At 38.8% G+C, this 19,762-nt stretch overlaps 1 protein-coding gene across 4 annotated transcripts in view; it reads left to right on the top strand.

Annotated features, from left to right (window-relative positions):
- WDFY2 (WD repeat and FYVE domain containing 2) overlaps nucleotides 1–19,762 on the top strand; it is a 199,685-nt gene that overhangs the window by 57,311 nt on the left and 122,612 nt on the right. The gene's annotated exons all lie outside the window — the stretch shown is intronic.

Here is a 19,762-nt window from a genome sequence, read left to right on the forward strand (position 1 = left end):
TTTTTTTAGCTCAGAGAAGTTTCTTATTACCCACCTTCTGAAGCCTGATTCTGTCAATTCATTGCACTCATTCTCCATCCAGCCTTGTTCCCTTGTTGGTGAGGAGTTGTGATCCCTTGTAGGAGGAGAGGCATTCTGGTTTTGGGTGTTTTCATCCTTTTTGTGCTGGTTTCTTCCCATCTTTGTGGATTTATCCACCTGTTGTCTTTGTAGTTGTTGGCTTTCAGATTGGGTCTCTCAGTGGACGTCCAGTTTGTTGATGATGAAGTTATTTCTTTCTGTTTCTTAGTTTTCCTTCTAACAGTCTGGCCACTCTGCTGTAGGACTGCTGAGGTCCACTCGAGGCCCTGCTTGCCTGGGGATCACCTGCAGTGGCTGCAGAACAGTAAGGGTTGCTGCCAGTTTCTTCTTCTATCTTTGTCCCAGAAGGCTACCCGCCAGATGTCAGTCTGAGCTCTCCTTTATGAGGTGACTCTTTGGTTATACGGGGGTCAGGGAGCTGCTTGAGGAGACAGTCTGTCCTTTATAGGAGCTCAAGTGCTGAGCTGTGAGCTCCATTGTTCATTCAGAGTTGCTGGGCAGGTACGTTTAAGTCTGCTGCAGCAGAACTCATAAACCCCCCTGCTTTTTTTTTTTGCCCCCCCCCCAGGTGCTCTTTCCCGGGGAGTTAGGGCTTTATTTATGAGTTTCTGTTATGCTGCTGCCTTTTTTCAGGGCTGCTCTGCCCAGCTAGGAGGCAGCCTAGTCACTGTCTGTCTGCAGAGGTTTTGCTGAGTTGCCATGGGCTCTGCCCAGTTGCCATGTGAACTTCCCTGCATTCCTGTTTATATGGGTGTAGTTAGAACTACCTTGGCAATGGCAGCCCACTTCTATAATGGCAGCGGTCTCTCTGTAATGGCGGATTGCCTCGGCAATGGCAGGCTGCCTCAGCAATGACAAACTACCTCCGTAGTAGTGGACTGCCTCGGTAATGGCAGACGCCCCTCCCCCACAGAGCTGGACCGTCCCGGGTTCTGCTGTGCTTGCTATGAAACTCTTAATCCAGAGTGTTTCAGATTGCTGTTTTTTTGTGTGGGTGGGACCAGCGGATCCTGATCACCTCGCTCTCTGCCTCAGAGCCTTTTTTTTTTTTTTTTTTTTTTTTTTTAGTTGAAAGGTCGACTGTCTCCCAGGTGTTCCAGTCACCTGTTGAAAAGGCACCAGGATCTGTGTGATTTCCTGTGCAGCGACCCACTGCATTGACTGAAACAGTGGTGCTGAGATTCGTGGTGCTTTTTTGCCCAGGAATCTCCTGGGCTGGCTCCCTGTTTCATCCCCCTTTTTTTTTTGAGAGGGAGTTTCACTCTTGTTACCCAGGCTGGAGTGCAATGGCGCAATCTCGGCTCACTGCAACTTCCGCCTCCTGGGTTCAGGCAATTCTCCTGCCTCAGCCTTCTGAGTAGCTGGGATTACAGGCACGCGCTACCATGCCAAGCTAATTGTTTGTATTTTTAGTAGAGACAGGGTTTCACCATGTTGACCAGGATGGTCTTGATCTCTTGACCTCATGATCCACCCACCTCAGCCTCCCAAAGTTCTGGGATTATAGGCATGAGCCACGCGCCTGGCCCCAGTCCCCTTTTTAGTAAGATGAATGGGCGATTCTGCCTTCCTGGAGCTCCAATTACCAGCCAAAACGGTGCCCGGACCCCTGTATTTTATATGGAGAACCGCCGCACTGGGGCGCTGACAAAACAGCCGCTGGCCAAAACAGCCACGCCGGCCTCGAGGGCCAAAACAGCCGCGCTGGCGACCCGTGGGGCTTCTCCGCCTGGGAATCTCCTGGTCTGTGGGCAATAATAATCCGTTTGGAAATGTGGCGTCCACTCACCCTCCACGCTTTCACTGCGAGTTACAATCCTGAGCTGCTCCTAATTGGCCATCTTAGATTCCTCCTGTGAAGACATTTGTTTATTGATCAAAGCAATAGGGTGCATCATGTTTGGGTTAAGTGGGTTTTATCTAAAAGTCAAAATTGGACAAGAGGGAAGGGATGAATGCAGAGTCCCCCCAAAAGGAAGCTCTAAACATTTTATTTTTTAATTTTTTAGTTTAAATTTTTTGGGATGGAGTCTTGTTCTCTCTCCCAGGCTGGAGTGCAGTGGCGCACTCTCAGCTCACTGCAACCTCTGCCTCCCGGGTTCAAGGGATTCTCCTGCCTCAGCCTCCGAAGTAGCTGGAATTACAGGCATGCGCCACCATGCCCAGCTAATTTTTGTATTTTTAGTAGACACAGGGTTTCACCATGTTGGCCAGGCTGGTCTCAAATTCCCCACCTTCAGTAATCCGCCCATCTCAGCCTCCCAAAGTGCTGGGATTACAGGCTTGAGCTACTGTGTCCTGCAGGAAGTCGTAAACCTTTTACATGGCGAAGTTGAGAGAGAAATTATGAAGTGATCATCATTTTTCATGTCAGCCTATGAAGAACAGCAGCTTTGTGTAATTGAGAGAATTTCGTAGAACAGCATGTATTTTTGTCTCTTGTACCTTGAGGCATAAATTAGACGTGATCAAATCCAGATCTAACTAATGGACTCTGCAAGGTGCTCTAAATGCCTGTAAGGCATTTTCCTTGGCTTCCTGTCTTCTAAATAGTGAAAACTTTTCACCAGACTTCTTCCATTTCACTTTTTTTCCTCCAACTCTGATTTCTTCCTCTCTCTGAGCACTCAGATATCTTCAGAAATAGTCTCACGGTAAGGCTTAGGCTTTTGAGTCAGACTGCATTCTTTTTTTCCCTGTGACTTGGGAGACAGACAGGTGAGGGTCTCCACACTACAGTCCCTCACTTTTAAAGGGGAAGTGAAAGCAGAATCTCCCTTCCTCCTAGAACTTTTGTGAATATTAAATGATATAAAGCAAATAAAACACGTGTCTGAAAATAACAAATGCTCAGTATGTTGTTATTCCTTCTGCTATTATTTAATTTTCCCAACTAGTGGAAGGAAAACTGGCAGCTTTACTCTAACCATACCCTCATTCCCCATTTCTCTTCTGGTATCCCTGTATCTGGGCAGTGTCAAAGTGTAATTCCCTTCTCAGACTATGGAAGCACTTAAATATACTTTAACCTGACTTGACTCTCTTAATGGAAGGAATGCCCACCAGAAGTTTCCTCATCTTTTTTTTCAGCATGCTGAGGGCATGCTTCCTTTACATATATCAGGAATCCCAACAATGATCTGTTAGGCAATTGGTGATGTTTCTTGAAAGATTTTGTTTTTTGCTGAGTTGTGTTCATTTTCAGGTCAATGAGTCTGTTAGCTTCAGGTACCTCTGTAACACACATTTATACATGCAGACTTGGAGTTCACACGCCGGCACACACTGATTTATAAACATGCTTTAGACTAAAAAATTCCTCCTTTTACAATTATCTTAGTTATCTTGGTCATGGTTAACTGGTCATTATCAAAATAGGCCTGTGGGCTATGATCAACCCTCAGTTAACCTGGGAAGTACCAGTTCTAGCAGAGAGGCAAAGAGAGAATTGACCTTGACCCATTAAGGCATGATGGAAAACAGCCAGTCCTTGGGCTTCATAGTAAGAAAAGTCTTTTTAGACAGAAAGCAAAATCATCCCAACAGCTACCCAGGGTCAGTTATGGAAAGTACTCACAAGACTTTTGCCTGAGGCAAAGGATACAATACAGTGAGGGGGAAAGAAAACAAGGCAAACATCCAGGAGGTCTGGGATATTCCAGGTCCTCTGTCATTTGACAGAAATCTCTTTGTCTTTGGATCATGATCCATCTAGATACATGTGAATGAGATCACTTGGCCTAGACAAATAGGTCAATGGAACAGGGTAGAGTCCAGAAAGAGACCCACATACACAGGATCACTTGATTTTTGACCAAAGAGCAAAGGCAACTCGGTAGAGAAAGAGTAGTCTTTTCAACAAATGGTGCTGGAACAATTGGATACCCACATGTGAAAAAATGAACTTCGATCCATACCTCATACCACATGCAGAAATGAATAAATACAAAGCAGATCATAGACTTGTGTAAAACTTCAAATTATAAAACTTCTGGAAGAAACACCAGACAAAATATTTGTGGTTAGAATCTGCATTTTAACAAAATCCCTAGGTTATTCTTATGCACATTAAAATTTGAAAAGGACTGCCCTGCCCTATAAGGTGTATTAGTTTTGCAGGTGAAAACGGGATGGAGGAGGAAGAGTTGTTTCAGCAGGAGGTCGGCATCTGCAGGGACATAAACGTATGATGTAGTTAGGGCAGGGGTTTCACTGAACAAGTTCATGCAGAAGTTTTTACCAGTGTGCAGTGGAATTTTTTAAAAGAGATGGGGCAATGCAATGAGCATTTCATTTCTAGAATTAAATTTCGTGTTTTAAAATGATAAGATCATGTTTTTCTTTTTGTAAAATGAAAGTACTAGCAAATTGTAAACTTTTTGTTTAAAATCATTTTTTAAAAAATTTTTTTGGCAAATGAAAAGTTGGCAACCCTGTGCTTCACTCACTACTCTTTTAGTTGTTTTTGTTACTGTTTTTCCTGGCCTGTGAGATCCAAATGTTTGTCAGCTCCCATGTTAGAGAACTGAGTGTTATAGGAAAGAGGTCCCAATCCAGACCGCAAGAGAGGGTTCTTGGATCTCGTGCAACAAAGAATTCAGGATGAGTCCATAGTGCAAAGCAGAGCAAGTTTATTAAGAAAGTAAAATGGTGAAAGAATAGCTACTTCATAGATAGAATAGGGCATTCCTGAAAGTAAAAGGAGGAACACGTCTACCCTAGGTATAGTGCTCGTATACATAGGATAAAAAAGATTATGGGGAGATGTGCTCTGCTAACAAGGGTTTGTGATAAAGGATTAATTGTCTTAATTACTATATTTTGCAAGAATTTATATTATTATCTTTAAAGGAAAATTAGGAATGTTTTTATTCTCAAGATACTGGGATATTAGGACACTCCCAAGTCTGGGTCTGTTTAGTAATCATTACCAGTTTGTTCCCTTAACCATAAGCATCTAGAGGCCAGGAATACCTAACTTTCTGGGAATGTAGCCCAGCAAATCCCAGCCGCAGTTTCCTAGTCCTCACTCAAGATGGAGTCACTTTGGTTCGAATGCCTCTGACAAGAGTAGTTTACGAGTATGGGGCCAGTGTTGGGCAGCTAGGGTGGATAGGGCCAGAGAAGCAGACAGAGGTCAGCTCTTGGAAGGCCTGGTAAACTGTAGAGTTGGACATGGTCCTCAAATCTTTAAAGGTTCTGACATAATTAGATTTGGATTTTAGAAAGATGACTAAAGTGACTGGGTGAAGAAGGGATCAGAGAAGGATGAAACAGGAGTAAAGAGACCAGCTAGGATGCTCGTGGGGGTGGGGTATTAATGAGAGTGTGAACAACGCAGCATAAATAGCAAAGAAGACAGATTTTAGTCACATTAAGGAGGTAGAATTTGACAGAGCTGAGCAACCTTTTGGATGGAAGAGATAACTTTGTATTATTTAAATTATTCTCTGACTTTAAATTTTGGTGAATTTAGTATTCCCAAATAAGTGCAAGTGAGTACATTTCTTAAAACTCTTAAATGGATTGATTTAAATGACTGTAGGGTGATTGAGCTTCTGTGCAGTGTAGTCCCTCGAAGACAAAAAGAAACTCATTAAAATGAGATCAGAGGGTTAATCCATTTGCACACATCAGTACCCATTCATGAAAAGCTATACTGTGTGAGTCAGAAAATGCTGATTTCATTCATTTTATTACCTATATAACTCCTTGGGAGTATGCTGGCTAGTAAAAATATTGGGCACTGCTAAGCTTTTTGGATTCTTATTTTTGCAGGGCTTAACTTGATACTGCTGCATATTATGCAGAGCAATGATTTACATATTATGCTTCATAACAGAATGGCCTTTAGTGGAGGGACTATGTGGCTTGTCAGCCTTAGCTCCAGCTCAAGATTATTTAGAATTTCAGAATCTTTTTGCAATTTGATAAATTCTTAAAGAAGAAAATTTTAGGAAATAATTTCGTTACAACTATTGCTTTTACCTCACTTTCCCCACAAAAACAAAAATAAGGGCTAATAAACAGAAGGTTCTGTTTTTGTGGCTTCTCTGTGTATTTAATGAGTTTACATGTATGCTTTTTTATTGGCACAGTTTAAAATCAAGGGAGGTCAAGAATATAATGACGTCTCTGGCAAAAGACTTTTCTCTAACCAAAAATATAAAGAAATTTTGCTATCATGGGCTCATCTCCACTTTTGTATACCATGTGCTTTGATATGTCAAGGAACATTGATGCACAGTTCTATAGAAGCTTATGAGAAAGGCTCAGTGTGGAAAGAAAGGTAATGTGATTTTGATTTATGAGATTTATTAACATTCATGAGTATACATTATGCATCACAAAATCCCACAGGAAGAAAGGTTGATTATAGGAGGAGGGGTTATCTGTATACTGTGGTTTTCCAAGATAACATGAGATTTTTTTCAGCCATTCATTCAAAATCATCATTTTATTCCAAGCAGAATTGTAGAGGGCAGTAGTTATTGTTGTTTGTTTATTTGACTTGGCAGAGAAAAGATGTATTATCATTGTCTTTTTAAATTCTTTTTGTTTTATGCCTCGTTTGTGTTTCTACAAAGCATGTCAGATGTATTTAAGTTTGTGAGAAATGGTTAGTCTTTTTAAAATAGGCTAGATTATGAGAGCTTTTATGATTCCACCTAGAAACTCTACTTGTTTCTTTGTTATAAAAGGAAAGTAGATGGATATTCAAAATAATGTCGATTATTTAATGCGGAATGAGGAGAATTTAATCTTCTAATGAAATACATTTAAGCACTGCAGAAGTAGGTATTTTCATCTACTCCACTAACTTCAAAGAAGCTTATATGCTACTGCCTCCTTTCTCATTGACATATACTACCATCATATATATTAAGAATATTTGACACGAGAGCTTTTAAAAAACTTCTAGCAGGATTATTCTGATACTGTGTATCAATTATTATTATTTTTGACATTTAGGCAATTATGCTAGATAATTAGTCTCAGCTGTTCAAATCTTTACAAGCATAATTTATTCAAGGTATTCATTTTAGAAGCCCAGAATTTGTTATCTAGAAATAAAGTGTTTTATTTGTGAACTTTTTATTAATACCAATAAAGGATATTAAATCAATTCAGATTGCTAAGTAAATGACAAAAGTGTTTAGAACTGCTTGAATTAATAATCACTACCATTTTTCTACTCATAATCTTTTTGTGCTCCCAGAAGAGGCTGTTGTATATATTTATACAATTGTTGATATGAGTCAAAAGCTGAAGATTTTTAAAAACAGTTTCTTGTGGGCAATTTCAGATATATACAACACACAAAAATAGCGATATATCCATCACCCGGCTTTAGTTATCAACCTTTGCCTATCTTGTTTCATCTAGCTACTCCCTCCACTCTTTGATGGGTGTGGATGCTGGTATTTGCTGTGAACAAATTTTAGATTACTATATCATTTTGCCTGTTAGTGCTATAGTACATATCTATAAAGGATAACTGGTTCCACATACCCCAGTACCTTTATCACACAGAAATAAATAAATAGGCTGGGCATGTTGGATCATTTAAGGTCAGGAGTTCGAGACCAGCCTGGCCAACATGGTAAAAATCTCGTCTCTACTAAAAATACAAAAAATTATCTGGGCATGGTGGTAGGCGCCTGTAACCCCAGCTATTCTGGAGGCTGAGGCAGGAGAATCTCTTGAACCCAGGAGGCAGAGGTTGCAGTGAGCCGAGATTGCACTCCAGTCTGGGCAACAAGAGTGAAACTCTGTCTCAAAGAAAAAAAAAAAAAAAAAAAGAAATGAATAATAATTTTCTAATACCATTTAACATTTTCAAATTTGAACATCTTTTTACTGTTGATTTATTCAAACAAGTAGACAAAGCGCATGCACTTTATTTAAGACACTAAGATTCTGATGTGGCTTACCCCACCGTCTTCAAACATTTATCAAATCATTTAATTCATCTAGAGTCCTAGCTAGTACCTTCACACATCTGCTGGAGATGATTATATCTTTATTCTGCTTACTGGGGTGATTTATAAGGGATAAAGAGAAATAGAGACAGTGAAGACAGAAAAGTTGTTTTCTGCTCTATTCTATTTGATTTTGTTAGTGGAAGTTATTTTCTAAATCCACGTTCTACCCAATTTGGGTCCATCTTATTCATGGAGCATTTCTAGTCACTACTGAAATATAAGCGATGGTATTGAAAAATGTGTTTGGTATGTTTCTTATGAGAACATAGCAAAGAAAAGTGGTTATAATCTAATGATGTATGATTGGATTCCTCTTTTCTCTAATGAGGTTACATGCATTCCTAGAGAATATTTTGTCTAATGTTCCAGGATATCAGGAAAATGGGAGTGTAGTTGAGTTACAGTCATCGTAATAATCATACCATTTTGTCTGGGAAAGGAAATAAATTTTGATCTGATCTGAGCTAATTTCCTTGTCACTAATTGCCTTCATTGTAGGATTGGCATTTTTCAAAATTTGTCTGAGTCTGAAATATTATCTCTCAATTATTGACCTTTTCCCCATTTTCTTATTGGTCTTTCCAGTTATATATATCTTAGACCTTTACATTTTAATCTTTTTTACTTTGTTTTTTATGTTTAACCTTGCACATTTTCCATATCTCTATCTCCGTGAAGACTGTATTCTATTAATAGATTGCTTTTCATTTATCTTAAGGTTTATACGTTCTCTTTACTTATATCTAATATGATTTATTTGTCCATTGAGATTTTTTTTTAATGTATTTTATTTTTTGAGACAGAGTCTTGCTCTGTCGCCTAGGCTGGAGTGCAGTGGCACAATCTCAGCTCACTTCAACCTCCATCTCCTGGGTTCAAGTAATCCTCCCGCCCCAGCCTCCAGAGTAGCTGGGACTACAGGTGCGCTTCACCACTCCCGGATTATTTTATTTTATTTTTGTATTTTTGTAAAAATGGAATTTCACCATGTTGCCCAAGCTGATCTCAAACTCCTGAACTGGAGTGATCCTCCCACCTTGGCCTCCCAATGTGCTATAATTAGAAGTGTGAGCTGCCATGCCCAGACAGACATTTTTATTTTAATAATAACATTCTGAACCAGAATAATTTTTACGGACCTGCTTCGTGACCAGCCTGTGGGCATCTGTCTTTAATTGCTGCACCTTTGGCGACTCTATGAAGACAGTTTTAGAGAGAGAGAGTGTCATTCTGCTGTTTTCTTTTTTTGTTTATTTTTGTTTTTTTATTGTGGTAACATATGTATAACATAAAGTGTATAATTTTAACCATTTGTAAGTGTTCAATTCAGTGTCGTTAGGTATATTCACAATCTTGTGCAACCATCACCACTATCCATTTGTATAATTTTTTCCTCATCCCAAACAGAAATTCTGTATCCATTACACAATCACTCCCTGTTCCCCTTTCCCCAGCATCTGCTGCGTTTTTAAGATGACTGACCTGGAAGACAATAGTTAATCCCTCTTGGATTCGGAACAGTAGCGGCCAGGGGCATTCTCTGAATCACTGCTCTTTCCATTTACTATTTCATTGTTTCTACTGAGCATTTTTCACATGACTGCCACTGTAACTGGCTGGAGGAATATAGTGGTGAGTAGGATGACACAGACCATGCCCTCCCACTGTGTATGGAGCCAAGAACAATATTTAAATCTATATTATTTCTCTAGTGGTATCATCCTGATTTCTCCTACTGGGTGGTATTGATGAACACCCTCATATTGTTGAATTGCTCAGGCTGCCAGTTCAAGGCTGAGGCTCGTGTTTCTCTTGCCTGTGAGGGACTCTGGCTGAGGAGCAGATGGCATGGCTGATGCTGATAACCAGTGCCCCATCCAGCCTCCCTGATCTTCTGGTGCGTTGCTGTTCCCGCTACTTCCATCCTGATCTTCTGGTGCATTGCTGTTCCCGCTACTTCCTTGTGGGCTCCTCCTGACCATTGCTTGGACAGTGTTCATTTTTGTCTTTAATTTTCCCTTCTTTGTTCTTTTTTTCCCCCTGTATTTATATAACCTTTTTAAAGCACCTCCTGTATGCTAAATACTATGTGTGAGAAAAATGAAAGTATTGTAGGTACTCAAAAAACAAAAATTTTTAAATTTTTATTCAAATAAAGAATTATTGATTATTCAAGGAATTTCTCATGTCATGGGAAGAAGGACTTGCTAACTAACGCTGATTAATGTGATATGTCCCAACACAGGCCTGTGCAAGGTACAGTGGGATTCTGGAGCTTAGTTTTGCCTGAGGAATTGCAAAGGCTTCATAGGGAAAGTGGATATGTGTGTAACTCTGGGGAGAGACAGAGGGAGTCAGGGAAGTGTAAAACCCACAACTATGCAAGGACAGGAAGCAGTGCTTAAGCAAGCATTAGTCAGTAAGAGTTAAATTACTAAGAAAACAAAAGCAAGTCTACAGTGCAAGGGCACTATCTGCCGACACAAAATAGTGCTGTTTGTAAGAAAGCTACCAGAATTAAGGCCTTGTGGCTTCATCTATTCCTTCCCTCTCTCAAGGCTCTTACTACTGACTGTTTAAAACAACCATTTCCAAGTATATTGTTGGTAATTTCTCACCTGGTATATGGATCCATTTAACCTCATGTTGAGACTTCATTTTACAGATTTTAAAACACGGAGAATGTTGTCACTTGACTGTGATTTTAAAAATTCTAAATTGTGAAGGCTTTCACAGCCCTTGGATTAAGAGAAATGACCCAACTGATAAAAACTGCAAGGGGAAATGGCTGGAATAAATACACCTTGCTGAAGCATATGATGGCAAAGAACTGGAATGGCAGAGAATGTTTTTAAAGCAAGAGTGCCATTAAAAGCCCAAGGTGTTGAAATATAAAATAAATAGCCACACCTCTTCTCTCATCACTGATTTCTGAGTTGCTACAGCTATGAGAAAAAATCCAGGTGTATGATTCAGCAAAGTTGTTTTGGTCTGTTGTACCAGGGTCATAATGTGAGAACTGAGCTACTTGGCAAGAGGGGACCAGAGGCTAGACAATACTGGACAACACCCAGCTTGAGTCCCCCATTGTTGAAACCCCTGGCCACCTCAATTCACTTGCAGTTTCCACACAGTAGTGTCTGTGTATCATGGAGAAACCCTGGATACAAAAGATGCACAGTGCATTATAGAAGACTGGGTTTAGTTTATTTACTATATGTGGTCAGAATGCATTTGCTGGGAACCTCTCAGTTTGTTTTTATTACAAGTAATTAGAGAAATCTGATAATCTTAGAGAAATCTGATAATCATAGAGAAATCAACTTTTAAAAAATCTTTCAGCTGTTTTCTAAGAATCTCTGCAACATTTTCCGCATTTGAATAATTTTTTTCTCTTTAAATGAATGACTATAAAAACTACAAAAAGGCATTGCTGATCTGACATCCTGTTGCTCAAAGTTTTTCTATTAGTTTCCAGATTTCTGGGGGCTGCCTTCCGTTTGTTTTGCTGTTGTGGGGTGTGATATGTAGAAAACAATTCCCTGGAAATTCAGGGTCTTCAAAACACAGTGGGATTCACTTGTCCCAGCCCCTACCCCAAGTTACTTCAGTGGTGGCAAAAATAACAATTGTCCCCTGGGAAATGAAGCTCATTGCTATGGTAACTAATGAAGGTTGCATCATTCTAGGGCACATTTTTAAAAGCCTGATTTCAACATGGGTAGACGCCCCGTCTTATTTTATTCAGTAGCTTAGCAACCTGTGGTATACTGTTTGTTGCCACCCCCAGCCTTCCCTTTTCTCTCAGAAAAATGACCTATATAGATAGTATTTTATTGTAGGCATGTTTTCACTGTGAATACAGTTCAGCTCTTAGTTGTGCTTATGATGACCTTATTTTCTGGACCGAAATTCAGGACTTATTTTGTGTCTGAAGTAAAGAAGGATTTTCTCCTGCCTCTTTGCTGGCATGTGCTAAGGTCTTTGCAGATGTTTTTCTCTTGACACTCGTTAACTATTGGTGTTTGTCTTTGTTGTTGGCCTTCTTTTCTTATTCTTTGGTAGCTACTCCTTATATGCTGATGTCTCCCAAATCTTAATTTTCAGCCCAGGTCTTATCCCTGAACTTCATGTAGACAGTTTTCTCTGCAACAGTCCTAACTGGATTTTCCCCACACGCAGTGTGTTCAAGATGAACTCAACATTGCCTTCCATAAAAATCACTTATTGATGAATGACACCACCATTCATGTGACACCCCATATCCAGCCAGCCCCCAAGTCCTGATGCTTCTACTTCCTGACTGCTCTAAAATCTGTCTCTCTCTCTCTTTTAGGCCTTCATCCTGTTTTACTTGGTCTACTGCCTACATCCTTCACACTGGTTACTTCAGGGTAACCCAGCCTTTTCCAGGCTGCCCCCAAACAAACAAAAGCAAGCGTGGTTTTGTGACCAGCATCCTCATCCTCAGCATCGGTGGCCTTCTGCCTGTTCTTTGTCCAGGCTGGATTCTCACCACTCCTGCTCACTTTGCCTTCAGTGGCAGAGGCCATGATCCTGCAGAACATGCTCCTACGTCCTCTCCACTTTCCTCTGACAAATGCCTGTTCACCTTGCATTTCAGGCACTGTCATCTCTGAGAAGTTTTATCTATCCCTGCCTGAGCCCCGGATTTGTAGTCAGAGTTAGATGACCCCACGTGTTCCTGTCACAGCATGGACATCTCCATACCTTACCTCTTATCTTGCTGTGTTGTAATGTTCTGTGACCTGTCTGCCCCAGTTGACTGTGAGCTTCCTGACAACAGAGGTAGCACTTGTTTGTCTTTGTGGTTCCAGTGTGTTTCACATACTAGTACCTAGTATGTGTTTGATAAATGTTTGTCGAGTAAATGAACGAATCAACAAGTCAATGAATGAATGTGTAGAAGTACACTTGTGGGGCAGTGGGGGAGAATTCCTAACTTCTAGATTTTAATAGTCTTAGAAAATCCCAGTTGTTCCATAACCTGTTGTTTATTATCTCCATCACTATAAGCAGACTCCTAAAGATTGCTAGAATATAGCACAAAGGATATGTCTTTGCAGGCTAGGATTGGTAGGGGAATGAACCTGGTGTGGTACTTTGACCATATACAGTTTGCCCTTCTTATCTGTGGGTTCTGCATCCATGGATTCAACCAAACTTGGATAGAAAATATTTGGGGGAGGTGGGGAGGAAGGATGGTTGTATCTGTACTGAATATGTATAGACTTTTTTTCCTTGTCATTATTTCCTGAACAGTACAATATAACAACTGTTCACATAGCATTTACATAGTGTTAGGTGTTATAAGTAATTTAGAGACTAAAGTCTACGAGAGGATGCATGTAGGTCATATGCAAATACTATGCCATTTTATAATAGGGACTTGAGCATACAAAATCTAGGGGAGGTCCTGGAACCAGTTTCCCATGCATATAGTCATGTGTCACTTAACAGTGGGGATGCATCCTGAGACATACATCATTAGGCAGTTTAGTCATTGTGTGATTGCCATAGAATGTACTCATACAAAACTATATGGTGTGGCCTACTACATACCTTGGCTATATGATACATATAGCCTGTTACTCCTAGGCTACAAATTTGTACATCGTATAACTATACTGAATACTGTAGGCAACTGAAACACAAATGGTAAGTATGTGTGTATCTAAACATATCTAAACATAAAAAGTGTATGGTAAAAATATGGTATTAGAATCTTAGGGGGACCAGGTGCAGTGGCTCATGCCTGTAATCCCAGCGCTTTGGGAGGCCAAGGCAGGAGGGTCACTTGAGGCCAGGAGTTCGAGACCAGCCTGGGAAACAGTGAGACACACGTGCGTGCACACACACACAAGTCACTTTAGCAACTGTGTCTGGTAAAACTCTACTGCAGCTTATGTGTGTCAGCACAGTTTAAAACAAAGTCAAATACAAAACTAAAAAATTAAGATCTCAAAAAGGGAGCATATGATTCCCTGCTCAGTTGAACATGTGAGGGATAATCATACTGCATAATCATACTGGCTACTGTGCTGAGTGGTGTCACACTTCTCTTAGTTAAGGTTGTAACTGAGGCAGGCACTGAATTCAGTCCTTTGGAGAGGAGTTGGGGTGAGATTGGAGGCATGGTGGGAATTCCCTGTTCTTCCTTATTTCTTTAGGAAGTAAGGGCTGGAGCTGTGCAATTGATTCATAGATCCCTCCCATCATCTCACCTAGCACAGCATATAGACTTCTCAGTATCAACCTAGCTTCTTTACTGCCGTTTTGCACCAGGCCTCTGTCCCGGTGCAATCGGAGGAATCCCTGACAGTGGACAAGTAGCTTGGGGTGGCCATGGCCATAGGGGAGAGATTTTTGATTGATTCTTTTAATCTTTCATGAACAATGAGCACCAGTTTTTGATCTGATACAGTGCTTAGCCTTGGGGCAAATATCAAGTATGGTAAAATATGGTTCCTTCTCTGCTTGTATTTATAGTCCGTTAAGGAGCAAACCAGCACTGATCCTAGTAGAGTTTTGATAAACACAGTTTATCCAACATCTGTTTTAACCTTAAAGAAGCAATTTTGGGGTGAGGGGAGGGAACTTAGAGGACGGGTCAATAGGTACAGCAAACTCCCATGGCACACGTATACCTATGTAACAAACCTGCACGTTCTGCATATGTATCCTGGAACTTAAAGTAAAATAAAAATAAAAGCAATTTTGTTTCAGGTCTAACGAATAGGACTAATATCTAAAAGTAACTTTAATCTGTTGAAATGTGATCAACTATACCCAGTATAGAGTGAGAGTACGCTGTTTTTGAATAGCTCAGGCTGGGCACGGAGGTTCATGCCTATAATCCCAGCATTTTGGGAGGCCAAAGCAGGAGGATCGCTTGAGGTTAGAGGTTCGAGACCACCCTGGCCAAGATGGTGAAACCCCGTCTCTACTAAAATTACAAAAATTAATTGGGTGTGGTGATATGTGCCTGTAATCCCAGCTATTTGGGAGGCTGAAGCAGGGGAATCACTTGAATCTGGGAGGTGGAGGTGACAGTGAGCCATTGCACTCTGCACCTATGTAGTAGATGTAGCCTACTACATACCTGGGCTGTAAGATCACGCCACTGCACTTCAGCCTGGGTGACAGAGTGAGACTCTGTCTGAAAAAATTAAAAATTAAAATAAATATCCCTGTTGCTGAACCACTTAGACCCACTGTGGGCTAACTCGTCTTAGTATTTTTTTAGGTGAGCATTGTATCTCTCCCAGTGTTGGTTTCTGCCTTGTGCTGGGAGCCTGGGAGAGAAGAAGAGGCAGGGAGAGAAGAAAATAGCAGGTGCAAGATGGACCCGTGCAATGCATTTGGCCTTGTCCTTTTGCTGCGAACCCAAGGTTGTGTGGGGGGTGAAAGGATACTTTCTTTGCATTTCAATGGTCAGACATTTTTCTTCCTAAATACCCTGACCTCTGCTGGCTTAATGTGAATCTTAATTACAGTTGTCAGTTGTCATTTTCTGAAAGTTTTCTTCAGGGAAAAATGTTTTTCATGTTGCTTTTAAAATGCGATTTTCAGAAAAATTAAAACTTCTAAGGCTTTGCATAGTAAAATTTACATTTATTTAGGAAATTCCTAACCATCCAAATGGTACTTTTGATTTCTAAGATGCAGAACCTTTTTTTGTTTTTAAAACTGCTCTTGTACCTCAGGAGATAAGAGAACAGATACTTTTATACGCCATACTTTTATTTTTAGGTGTAAAGATTTATCAATTGCCTTTAATACAAGTTGGTATAAGGAGGGCGTTACGTTTAGTGAAGAGAGCTCTATTTAATAGGGGATTGTAAAGATTAAATATATATGTAAAGTGTTTTGGGGCTGTAATTTCTTTAGAAATGTTTGTTATTAGAAACATCTGGTTTTTGTTTGCTGATCTTGTACCTTGTAACTTTGCTTACTTTATTAGCATTAGTTGTTTTTTCTTGAGTGGATTCTTTAGGATTTTCTGTAAATAGAATCATGTCATCTTCAAATAGAAATAGTTTTACATCTTCCTTTCCAGTTCGGATGCCTTTTGTTTCTTTTATTTGCCTAATTACTCTGACTAGGACTTCTAATAATGTTGAATATCAGTGATGAAATTGGACATCCTTATTTCTGATTTTAGGGAGAATGTTTTCACTATTTATTGAGTATGATGTTAAGTGTGAATTTTTCATGGATGTCCTTTATTAGATTAAGGAAGTTTTCTTCTATTCCTAGTATGCTATTTTTTTTTCTATGAAAGATTGTTGAATTTTGTACACTTGTGTGTGTGTTCATTCTATTAATGTGTTGTATCACGTTGATTGATTTTCTTATTTTGTACTACCCTTACATTCCTGGGATAAATCACACTTGGTCATGGTATGTAATTCTTTTAATGTGCTGTTGAATTTGGCTTACTAGTATTTTGTTGTAGAGTTTTGAATCTCTCTCCATGAAGATTTAAGTAGTATGTAGTTTTCTTGTGGTATCTTGTCCAGCTTTCATAGAATGTGTTATAAAGTATTTCTTCCTCTTGTATTTTTCTTAAGTTTGAATAGGATTGTTGTTCATTCTCTTTTACATGTTTGGTTGACCTCGTCAGTGAAGCTGTCTGGTTTTGTACGTCTCTTTGTTAAGAAGTTTTTGATTATTGATTCAATCCCTACTTGTTTTAGGTTTGTTGAGATTATCCATTTCTTCTTGAGTCAGTATTGGTAGATGGTATGTTTCTAGGAATTTGTTTATTTAATCTAGATTGTCTAATTGGCTGGCATATAAATTTTCCCCTATAATCCTTTAAATTTCTGTTTAGCTAAAGGTTTGTTACTTTTGCCGATCTTTTCAAAGAAATGACTTTTTGTTTCATTGCTTCTAATTTTTTTTTTCTTTCCTGCTCTAATCTTTGTTATTTCCTTCCTCTGCTGACTTTGGGTTTAGTTTGCTTTTCCTTAAGGTATAAAATTTGCTTCTTGATTTGTGATCTTCTTTTTTAATATAGGCATTTATAGCTACACATTTCTTTCTGAGTACTGCTTTCTCAGCCCCTAATACATTTCAATGTGTTGTGCTTTCATTTTCATTCATCTGAAAGTATTTTTTAATTCTCCTAGTCACTTCTTCCCCAGTTTGTTATTGGTTTTAGCCTCATCCCTTATAATTGGAGAAGATACTTTGTATGATTTCAATCTTAAAATTTATTGAGAATTGTTTTACAGCCTAACAACTGATCAATCCTAGAGAATGTTCCATGTGTACTTTAGAAAAAAATGTATGTTCTGTTGTTGGTTAGAGTGTTGTTTATATATCATTAGATCTAATTGGTTTGTAGTGTTTTTCAAGTCTTCTGTTTTCTTATTGCTCTTCCGTATGGATGTTCTATATTTTATTGTAAGTAGTGTCTTAAAGTCTGCAATTATTGTAGAACTCTATTTCTCCCTTTAAGTCTGTCAGTGCTTGCTTTTCATATATTAATATTTTGGGGGCTCTGTTCTTTGGAGTATATATATTTGCAATTATTATATTTTCTTGATGAATTGACCCTTTTGTCAATACAGAGTAGTATCCTTTTCTCTTGTAATAAATTTTAACTGAAAACCCATTTTATCTTTTGTTAGTATACTCACCTAGCTCTCTTTTGGTTACTATTTGAATGGAATGTCTTTTTTATTGTTTCATATTCAACCTATTTGTGTTTTGGAGTTTGAAGTGAATCTCGTTTAAGCAACATAGAGTTGGACCATGTGTGTTTTTTGTTTTGTTTTGTTTTTAAATCTCTTCCTATCGCTTTGAGCAAACAGGACCATGTTTTTTTTTTAACTCTATTCTGCCAGTCTTTTTTTTTTTTAATTTGTGAGTTTATTTATATTTAAAGTGATTACTGATAAGGAAAGACTGACTTCTGCCATTTTGCTATTTATTTTTTATATGTCTTAAATCTCTTTTTGTTTCTCAGTTTCTCCACTATTGCCTTCTTTTATGTTTGATTGATTTCTTTCTCATGTACCATTTTGATTCCCTTATTTTTCTCTTCTGTATAACTATATTATCTAGTTTAAATTAATATCAATTTATTTTTACTAGTGTACATTAACTCTGCTCCTTGTTAGCTTTGTTCCCACCCCTTTTATTGCCCATTTACATAGATAGATTTAAAATTCTTGTTTTATGTGTATGTCTTTTAATTCATTTAGGAAACAGAAGAGTTAAAATATACAGTGATACTTGCTTTTATATTTACTTGTGTAGTGACCTTTACCAGTAATCTTTAATTCTTGTAAGGCTTCAGGTTACCATCTAGTGCCCTTTTGTTTCAGCCTGAAAGACTCCTTTAACATTTCTTGTAAAGAAGGTCTACTAGTAATGGATTTTATTAGCTTTTGTTTATCTGAGAATATCTTAATTTCCCCTTCATTTGGAAGGATAGTGCAGCTAGAGAATTCATCTGTCTTACTATAGGAATTCCATATTGCATTTGTTGGTACACTTGATGATGTCCCATTGGTCTTTCATGGCCTTTATTTTTTTTTCTTTCTTCTCCTCAGACTGGATAGTTTCAGTTGTCTCTGAAATCTTCAGGTTTGCTGGCCCTTCTGACTCTCAAAACCTGCTGTTGAACCTCATTATGGAATTATTCATTTCAGCTATTTTACTTTTCAGCTCCAGAATTTCTATTTGATTCCCTTTTGAAATTTCCATCTCTTTATTAATATTCCCTATTTGTTCATAGAAGCTTGTTCTGATTTCCTTTTTTCTTTGTCTATTTAAAACTGTTAAAGTCTTGATATAGCGAGCCTGTTCTAGCTTCTTCATGGATGGTTTCTGTCCATTTCTTTTCTTCTTTTTCTGTGAATTTTTCTGTCAACTTTTTAATTTTAATTTTTCTTAGTGTATTTTGCAATTTTCATTAAGAACTAGACATTTTGAATATTATAATGCAGTAATTCTGGAAGTCATATAATTTTCCCTCTCCAGGGGTTGCTGTTCTTACTCATTGAAGCTGAAGTTATCTGTTTGTTTAGTGACTTTTCCGAACTATTTTTGCAAAGACTGAATTCTTTGTTGCATGCAATTACTGAGGTCCCTGTTCTGTTATCTCTAAGGTCAGCCAGTGATTTTCTTAAATGCCTGCATCCAATAAGGATAAAAAAGTTTCTGTATCTAATTTCTTTTGAAAGATACTGCTTGGGAAGCCCTTCAGCTCTAAGGGTTTGAAACAGTAGCCAGCCTTTGCTCCAATCTCTAAGTGAATTTACAGGCAAATCAAAACACACCCCCTACAAACTCTGAAGGATGATGTTCACTTCCTGGTACAAGCAGGCCAGTCAAGGAATAGGAGCCGCAGTCTCCATGGCTGCCTACCATAGAGATGGAGCTGACAGTTCTTGCCAGCTTAATAGTTGATTTAGTGAAGGGACTGCTTTGGAGTGTCTTACTCCACCATGTTCTGTGATGTATGCTGATACGTGTATCACTATATTAGCAGTATGTGTATGCATAGATTTAATTCTTATAAGTTATTTACCATTGTATCTGTTCACCTCACAAATTAGTATAGTTGACCAAAAAGACTGAATTTTGCACATAAATGTAGTGGTGTCACTACATATCACTACATCGTAACTTCTGACTGTGCAGATAAAATGTTCTTTCTT

This window comes from Cebus imitator, unplaced genomic scaffold (genome assembly GCF_001604975.1).
Source record: "Cebus imitator isolate Cc_AM_T3 unplaced genomic scaffold, Cebus_imitator-1.0 Scaffold145, whole genome shotgun sequence".
Taxonomy (NCBI): domain Eukaryota; kingdom Metazoa; phylum Chordata; class Mammalia; order Primates; family Cebidae; genus Cebus; species Cebus imitator.